The sequence below is a fragment of the Scleropages formosus genome, chromosome 5 (genome assembly GCF_900964775.1).
Source record: "Scleropages formosus chromosome 5, fSclFor1.1, whole genome shotgun sequence".
NCBI lineage: Eukaryota > Metazoa > Chordata > Actinopteri > Osteoglossiformes > Osteoglossidae > Scleropages > Scleropages formosus.
In genome coordinates, this window is record NC_041810.1 from 9,162,801 (window position 1) to 9,172,088 (window position 9,288).

The 9,288-nt window shown below is 45.0% G+C and overlaps 1 protein-coding gene across 1 annotated transcript in view; it reads right to left on the bottom strand.

Moving 5' to 3' along the window:
- Window positions 1–9,012, bottom strand: part of LOC108931972 (sodium channel protein type 4 subunit alpha-like) — a 123,458-nt gene extending 114,446 nt beyond the window's left edge. The window contains exon 1 of the mRNA XM_029251868.1: window positions 8,952–9,012. The gene's annotated coding sequence lies outside the window, so the exon portion shown is untranslated. The remainder of the gene's footprint in view (window positions 1–8,951) is intronic.
- Between the last annotated feature and the right edge of the window lie 276 nt (window positions 9,013–9,288).

Here is a 9,288-nt window from a genome sequence, read left to right on the forward strand (position 1 = left end):
GAACAAGATTGTGGATACAAGCAACCAAAATGAGGTCTCTCTGCAGGATTGCTAGGCTCATTCTCCATGACAGTAAGGAGTTTATCAGAGTCTCGGAGTAGAGCTGCTGCTCCTCTGGATCGAAGGAGGCAGTTGAGGTGGTTCTGTTATGTTATAAGAATGACCCCTGGGCATGCTGAAGGGATTATATCTCATGGATAGTCTGGGAATGCCTGGAAATCCTCCAGGAGGAAGTAATGTGTGGCTGGATATAGAAATTTTTTGATTCACTTGCACCGCCTGCTACCACTGTAACACTCACCAGGAAAAGCAGAAGGAAACTAACTGGTGACTGACTATAAAAGAACAGCACCATCCATTATAAATACTAGTTTGTCCAGTGTGCTGGTCCAAAGCCTGTACTGGATGCCCAGGTTGGCATGCTGAGTACACCATGGTACACTGAACACCAGTCTATCACAGGGAAATCCCACACATTCATTGACTCACAAATATGCACTAAGGCCAGTTGGAGTCACAAGTCCACTTGAAACATCTTTGGACTGAGTATATGGAGGAAACCCACCCGAACATGAAAACATTCCTACTCCAGACAAACTGAGCTTGAATTGAACCAGCACATCATGCACCACTGTGCAGGTGCAAACAACAGAATAAAAAAGATTAAAGGGAGAAAAATGGTGAGTGGGAATGGGGGAAAAGGGATAAAAAACAGAAAACACTGCACTGGCTTCCTATAGCTGCCCAGAACAGATTCAAGACTTCAGTTACAGCCCACAAAACCCATCAACAGACCTGCCACCAACACCTACAAGACTTCAACAACCCAACCAGACTGCTTCCCTCCTCTACTTCTGCCTACTTGGTGAACCCATGCACAAAAGGTTCAAAATCAAAAGTATAAAGGTTTCCGGTTCTGGCTCGGACATGATGGAAAGATATCCCTGTCTCACTCAGAACTGCTGAATCTCTCTTTACCTTTGAGAAGTGTTTCACATCTCACCTCTCTCAGACTCGCTTCCCCCAGATCTCTTATGTAGATGATAAACATGTAAGCATTTGTTTATTTATTTATTTTTTTTAATAGCTGATAAACCTATATGTAGTCACTTATGTGATGTAGACTTGCTCAAATGGTGAAATGTGACAAATTGACTGTACTCTAAAAGCAAGTCTGCATCCACATCTTTCCCTCTGCTGATGTAATGCACTGTTAATGTTTTACTGTTAGATGGCATCGTTATCTCAGGGTGCATGAGATTCCACAACTAGAGGGTGGTGGCTCAGTGTCTTAAATCTTGCTGGCCTTGATTGGCCTCAGGTGTCCTCGTTAGGGGTATGATTGGCCTCAGGTGTCCTCGTTAGGGGAGCAGTGGAGGGCGTGACACTCCTTCTGTTGATGTAATGCACTTCTGTATTTTTCTTGAAGATGTGCATTATTTTGAAGCGTAAGGTAAATGAATAAATAAATATAAGTGGGAAGCTTGTACTTTCAGACTCCAGCAAATGCCATATCAAAATAATTGCCAGCCTTTTCACTGATTGAGATGTTTAACTGAGTAGCAGGAAGTCTGCCATTTAAAATATAATAATGTATGTATAAATTGTGGTATCTGCTTACTTACATTCTGCCAGATTAAGGACTACAAGGTGCAAATTTAGAAACATAGGGGCAACAAATAGCACTGTAGCTTGTGGAAGATACAGAAGACTCTGTGGGTAGACAGGATAGATAAATGTGTGCTGAACATTGAGTTCCTGTATTGTCTATTTGCCTCACAACTTTTTGATTAGCAAACTGATGTTTAATGTTATTCCTTGGAATTGATGCAATATATGATCAGAATATGTGTTGACTACACGTCAGCAGTAATCAGCTACATTAGCACCTGCGTCGAGAACACTGTGCCCACCAAACAGATCCGGACATACTCCAACCAAAAGCCATGGATAAACTGTGAAATTCGATCCATGTGGCGTGCCCGCTGTACTGCATTCATCTCAGGCAATGCCAGTGACTACAAGAAGGCCAGGTATGATCTTCGAAGAGCCATTAGGGCTGCCAAGAGGGAATACAGACTGAGACTGGAGTGTCATTACACTACGGCTGACACCCGGCGCATATGGCAGGGATTACAGAACATCACAGACTATCGGAGCAGAAGCAGATGTGAGATCACTGACAGCCACATCACACCTGACAAACTCAACAAGTTCTTTGTCCGTTTCGAGGTCTTCAGCAACGAACTACTGGGTATTAAACTGACTGGTGGGAAGACACAGAACCCACCATTCACGGTCACATCTGCAGTTGTGGCAAAGACTTTTGGGAAAACAAACCCACGGAAATCAGCCGGCCCAGACAACATCCCTGGACGCTTACTTAGAACCTGCTCATCGGTGCTAGCTGATGCCTTTACTGATATATTCAATCTGTCTTTCGCATAAGCTTCAATTCCCACCTGCTTAAAGAGGACCACCATCCTGCTGCTGCCAAAAAACAGAAAAGCATCCTGCCTCAATGACTACCGACCTGTTGCACTGACTCCAATAGTGATGAAGTGCTTCGAGAGAATCGTCATGAAGTACATCCAGGCCATCACTCCGGACACTCTGGACCCTCTCCAGTTTGCATACAGATGGAACAGGTCCACAGAGGACGCCATCAGCACAACAATACACACTCCCCTCACCCACCTGGAAAACAAGGACAGCTGTGCTCGAATGCTGTTTATTGATTACAACTCAGCATTCAACACAGTGATGGCTTCGAAGCTCATCAACAAGCTTCACAATCTTGGTGTGCCACCCACCCTTTGCGACTGGGTTCTGGACTTTCTAATGGGCAGACCCCAGTCTGTTAGAATTGGGAAGCACATGTCCAGGTCAATTACCATAAATACAAGAACTCTGCAGGGCTGCATGCTGAGCCCCATGCTCTATGCACTCTTCACTCATGATAGTGTGGCCTCTCAGAACAACACCAGCATCATCAAATTTGCTGATGACACGACAGTCATTGGACTCATAACAGGAAGCAATGAGTCGGCATACAGGAGGGAAGTGGCTGACCTAGTGAAGTAGTGCCACGAAAATAATCTCTCCCGCAATGTGAACAAAACAAAGGGGTTGATAGTCGATCCACGGAGAAGGAGGGAGCAACACTCACCACTGCATATTGGTGAGAAAGTGGTGGAGAAAGTTAGCAGCTGCAGATTCCTGGGTGTTGACATTACTGAAGATCTCACCTGGTCTCACAACACTACACATCTGGTGAAGAAATCACGTCTGCGTCTGCACTTCTTGAGAAGGCTGAGGAAATTTGGCATGCCAAGCCAAATCCTCAGAAGCTTCTATAGGTGTGCAATCGAGAGCATCCTCACCAGCTCTATCACAATGTGGTTTGGAGGCTGCACAGTACAGGACTGTAAGGCGCTACAGCGAGTGGTGAAAGCTGCTCAAACCATCTCTGGAACATCCTTACCATCACTGGAGAGCCTATACAAGGCCAGAACCATCAGGAGAGCCATTAACATCATCAAGGACAATAGTCATCCCCAGCATAGCCTTTTCACACCCTTACCATCAAGGAGACGCTACAAGAGTGTTAAAGCCAGAACCTCAAGGCTGAAAAACAATTTCTACCCAAAGGCAATCAGGCTTGTGAACGACATCCATCCACTGCCTCTCCACCCATCATGGCAAACACAGATTACCCATCCGTCCATCCATCCATCCATCCATCCATCCATCCATTTTCTTACCCGCTTGTCCTACTAGGGTCGCGGTGGCAACAGGGAGAGCAGAGCAGCCCAGACGCCCCTGTCCCGTGCAACTTCCCCCAACTCAACTTGGGGGATTCCCAGCCTCCCCCAGACCACCTGGGAGATCTAATCTCTCCAGCGGGTCCTGGGCCAACCTCAGGACTAGTCCCAGTAGGCCATGCCTGGTATACCTCCAAAGGGAGCCGTCCAGGGGGTATCCTTACCAGATGCCCGAACCACTTCAACTGGCTCCTCTCAATGTGGAGGAATAGCGGCTCTACTCTGAGTTCCTCCTGGATGGCCGAACTCCTCACCTTGTCACGAAGAGTGAGTCCCACCACCCTGTGGAGTAAGCTCATTTCAGCCACTTGTATCCGTGATCTTATTCTTTCGGTCAACCCAGAGTCCCTGACCATAGGTGAGGTTAGGGACGTAGACCGACCGGTAAACAGAAAGCTTTGCCTTATGGCTCAGCTTCCTCTTCATCACTACAGTCTGGTACAGTGACTGCATTAGTGCTGTCACTGCTCCCAGTCTGCAGCCGATCTCACGCTATCTTCTCCCCTCACTCGTGAACAAGACCCCAAGATACTTAAACTCCTCCACCTCGAGCAGATTTTCTCCCCTTACCTAAAGCGGGCATGCAATCCTTTTCCATGAAAGAACCATGGATTCAGACTTGGAAGTGGTGATCCTCATACTAACCGCTTCCCACTTGGCTGCTTTGATATTCTGTCCATGAAAACCACAAACAGGAGTGGAGACAAAACACAACCTTGGCAGATTCCAACACTTATGATGAACGAGCTGACTTAATGCCGAGTATTTGGACACAGCTCTCACTCTGTGTGTGCAGAGACTGAATAGCCTGTAGTAGTAGCCCTGGCACCCCATACTCCCGAAGCACCTCCCACAGAATTTCTCGGGGAACCTGGTTGTAAGCCTTCTCTAAATCCACAAAACACAGGTCGAGTGGATTAGCAAACTCTCATGCCCCCTCAATTATCTGAGAGGGTAAAAAGTCTGTCCACTATTCCACGGCAGGAACGGAATCCGCATTGTTCCTCTTCATTCCGAGATTCAACTATTGGCCAGAGACTCCTTTCCAGCACCCTGGCATAGACTTTCCCAAGAAGGCTGAGAAGTCTGATACCCTGATAGTTGGCACACACTGTCTGGTCTCCTTTCTTGAAGACAGGGACCACCACCCAAGTTTGCCAATCCAAAGGCACTGTCCCCGAGGTCCATGCAACACTTCAGAGGCGTGTCAGCCATGACAGCCCTACAACATCCAGGGCCTTAAGCAGTACTGGGCGAATCTCATCCACCCTCGGTGCTTTGCCACTGTGGAGCTTTCCAACTACCTCAGTGACTTCCACCAGGAAATGGACTCTGATACCCCGGAAGACTCTGGTCCTGACTCTTGTAAGGGAGGCATATCTCTTGGGTTTAGGAGTTCCTCAAAGTGCTCCTTCCACCTCCCAATAATATCCTCATTTGAGGTCAGAGTTTCTCCACCTTTGTTGAACACAGCTTGGACAAAGCTCCTCCGACCCTTCCTGAGTCGCCGGATGATTCTCCAGAATCTCTTTGAGGCTTACCAAAAGTCATTTTCTACGGCCTCCCCAAACTCCTCCCATGCTCTGGATTTTGCTTCTGCAACTGCAACCACTGCTGCCTTTTTTGCCTGCCAATACCAATCCGTTAAGTCAGAAGTTCCCAGAGCCAACCAGCTCCTAAAGGCCTCCTTCTTCAGCTTGATGGTTTCCCTCACCACTGGTGTTCAGCAGCAGGTTCTTAGGTTGCTGCCGTGACTGGCACCAAAAAGCACATATCTATCTCTCACTATGTGCTTGGTTCTACTGGGTTTGTCTGTCAGTTTTCCGTGCCATCTGATCCAGCTCACCACCAGATTCGTGATCGGTTGATAGCTCAGCACCTCCCTTCACCCAAGTGTCCAGAACATAAGGCCTCAAGTCAGATGAAACGACTACAAAGTCAATCTTTGGCCCAAGGAGCCCTGGTACCAAGGACATTTATGAGCATCCTTGTGTTCGAAAATGGTGTTTGTTATGGACAAATCATGGCTAGGATAGAAGTCCAATAACATTTCACCATTCGGGTTTTGATAGGGCAAGCTGTTCTTCCCAATCACCCCACTCCAGAATTCCCAGTCATTGCCAACATGAGCATTGAAGTCCCCCAGCAGGACTATGGAGTCTGTAGGTCGGGCCCTGTCCAAAACTCCACCCACTCTCTCCAAGACGGTCAAATACTCTGAACTGCTGTTTGGTGCATAAGTACACACAACAGTCAGAGTTTTCCTTGTTGCAACCTTAAGTCACATTGAGGTAACCCTCTCGTCCACCAGGACAAACTCCACCTGTATGGCAGCCAGCTGGGGACTTCTGAGTATCCCCACACCTGCCCGACACCTCTCACCCTGTGCAACTCCTGAGTAGCAAAGAGACCACCCCTATTGAGGAGTTTGGTTCCAGAGCCAGCACTGTGAGTGGAGGTGAGCCCAACTATATCTAGTTGGTATCTCTCAACCTCCTGCTCCAGTTCCGGCTCCTTCCCCCCCAGTGAGGTTATATTCCACATGCCAAGAACCAGTTTCTGCTGCAAGGGGCCGTGATGTCATGGGCCACCCTGCTCCTCCTGCTGCCTGAAAGGCATTGCATCTGACCCCCATGTAGGACCTTGCAGGTGGTGGGCCCACATCCCCCCCCATGTTGCCTTTTCAAGCTGAGCCCAGCTGGGTTACGTGGCCACCAGGCACTTGCCTAGGAAGACTACCCCCAGTCCTGGCTCCAGAGGTAGGTCCCGGTGACCTTATTCCAGGCAGGGTAAATGCAATGTTAATCTGCACAGCATATTCTCACAAATGTAAATTTACCAGAAGCATAAAGATCTCTGTCACACACACAGACACACACAGACACACACACACACACACACCATCACAAGACACCCCAAGCAGGACTTGAACCCCAGACCCACCCAAGAGCAGGGTCCAGTCAAGCCTGCTGCACCACCGCACCCCCCAAGTATTAAGATCAGGATACTGAAATCTAAAACTTGTCAGGAAAAGTATACATTTTTGGGTGTGAAAGTATTTCTGTATGATAAGATGAATCAAAATTACTTTTCTTTTGCTTGATGCAATCTACATATGCACAAATAATCTACGATGTGTACTTAAAATTTGTCATCTGATATCTTCAAACATTGTATTGCATGTATAACGCTTCTGTGCTCTTCAATACAACAGTGAAAAGTGTACACTTGTAAACATGTACCTCTACAGACATTTCTGCTCAATATGCAAAATTTCATATAACAACTTGGCCTCAACAGGATTAGTAAATAGGAGAATGATGTTGGTATAAAAAGTTGTGTTGGTTTGACTGTGATTTCATTCCCACAACACAGCACAGTTGAACTCAGTAGCTCACGGAGAAATACATATGACACGCTGTCTTCCCATATTCTTTGTTTTGAAAGTGCTGGTTGTGATTTCTCCTCAACTTCCCTGTTATTTGCAGAAAATCTTTTTTATTACCTAAATGAGTAAGCAAGATGGCAAGAATGCACCTAAGAAGTCTGCTGGTTATAAAATTTCAGGCAGTGAGTCTAAAAGTAAATCTTTAACTCCTAAAGAAAAGCATGACATTATAAAGTGTTTGAATGAAATTAAAGAACATTTAATACTGTTAACTTAACTGGCATAAAGGAGTCAATTTTACATTCAGACTATCACCACCTTTTTTTTTTTTAAATGAAAAAACTTAAGTAAGTCTTTGTTTATTCTGAATTTAACATAGTTTTAAAACTATACTAATTTTTTACAATTATTAAAATTGGTCACACTTTGGTTGTGAATTTATTTAGGTTTCCAGTGGTCTGGCCCTAATCCTGTTTTTGTATGAGTGTATCATATTCATAACTCAAATGTTATGGTATCAAGTAAAGGCTTCAGAGCTATTCTCATCTGAACTGTAAACTGTAAAAGCAACAGGATAAAACACCTATAAATTTTACTGTAGCACATTTATTACAAGTTGCCACATTTAAAATATCTTTTGTGCTGTATCAGGCAACACAGACGACTGCTAAGGACTATCAGCCACATCTTATGCCAGGTGATATTTTGCCTTAATCGAAATCTAAGTAATTCCAGTTAAGCATGATGTAGAAAAAGATTGGGCAAATTTTTAGAAAGTTGTTCTCAATTAGTTCTGCAGCAGTAAGTCTTACAAATCTCCCAACCAAGTCTCTAAATACAAGTCGTTCCATTACTTAATTAATAAATATCCTGTTAATAAACTTTGATTTTGGATTAAATGTTCTAACTGCATTAATTCTGTAATTTCATTACCAAATAAAACACATTTACGTTTTTCCTCACTCACAATGATCCCATGAAAAACGTAAACGGAAGTATTGTAGCGCGCTGCAGTTCTGGGGTCGGATAGGACCAAAGAGGACATGTGTCATATCTGTTTATAATATGTATCGCTACATAAATAAATATTACTAGAAAGGTGATCAGGAATTGTCGATATTCGGATAACGTTTTATGCAGCTACTGTGTGATGAATAGATTATGGAAAGTAACTACTTAGTAACACGTCTGCATGATCTAAGTGTTTCTTTCTCCTAATCATAATGAACACGTTATATTTTCTATGAGATGACGTACGTCGTCGCTGTGGAGAAAAGCTCTGCTAAGTGAAAATATTATTATCATGTACATGTAAATGTATCTGCGTGAACGGAAATAATGCTCCCGGTCCGAGGAACCCTTTTCTCAAATACTTGCACCTCAGGCCAGCCTTCCCAACAGGCTGCTTAGCCCTTCTCGAGCTTTCCTTCCCTCCCACACACTCTGTACTGTAGCCTAACAGACACTCACCCCTTCATATGATAATCCCCGTGAGCCCCCAGTAGTTGAACAACTAAATCACATTTTACCACTGTTCTTCTCAACTATTTACAATAAACATCTTTTCCTACTCGAACACGACACTCCTCAGACAGTCACGCGGGTCGTTACAGTATTAAGTGAACATACAGTTCGTTAGTAACAGTTAAGTGCCGTTAAGCGCCGATAAGATTATAAACATGGTTAGGAAGTCAGAATTGTGTCAGTAAACTTAGTTTACAACGCTACAGGTGTCTTACTGTTCATAAATACGAGTCCTTCCACGACCGACATACTAGCCGCGCGCGTCGTGGGTTTTCTGATATGGAGCGACCCGTAATACACACAAACAACACACCTGTTGTTTGTTCAGCCGCAAGGCTTCCAATAAGGCTGGTTTTACATTTCACGATTTAAACAAATGCCACTGAGTTTTGTTTTCAGAGACTTTTTTGGATTCGTTATGCAGATGTCAAACACGCGATCTCACCGGCACACAGGACATGCAGGAAAACACCATGCCATGGTCCATGGATACACTCGCACCACGCGACGATATGAGCGACCCGTAACACACTAAATAACACACCTGTTGTT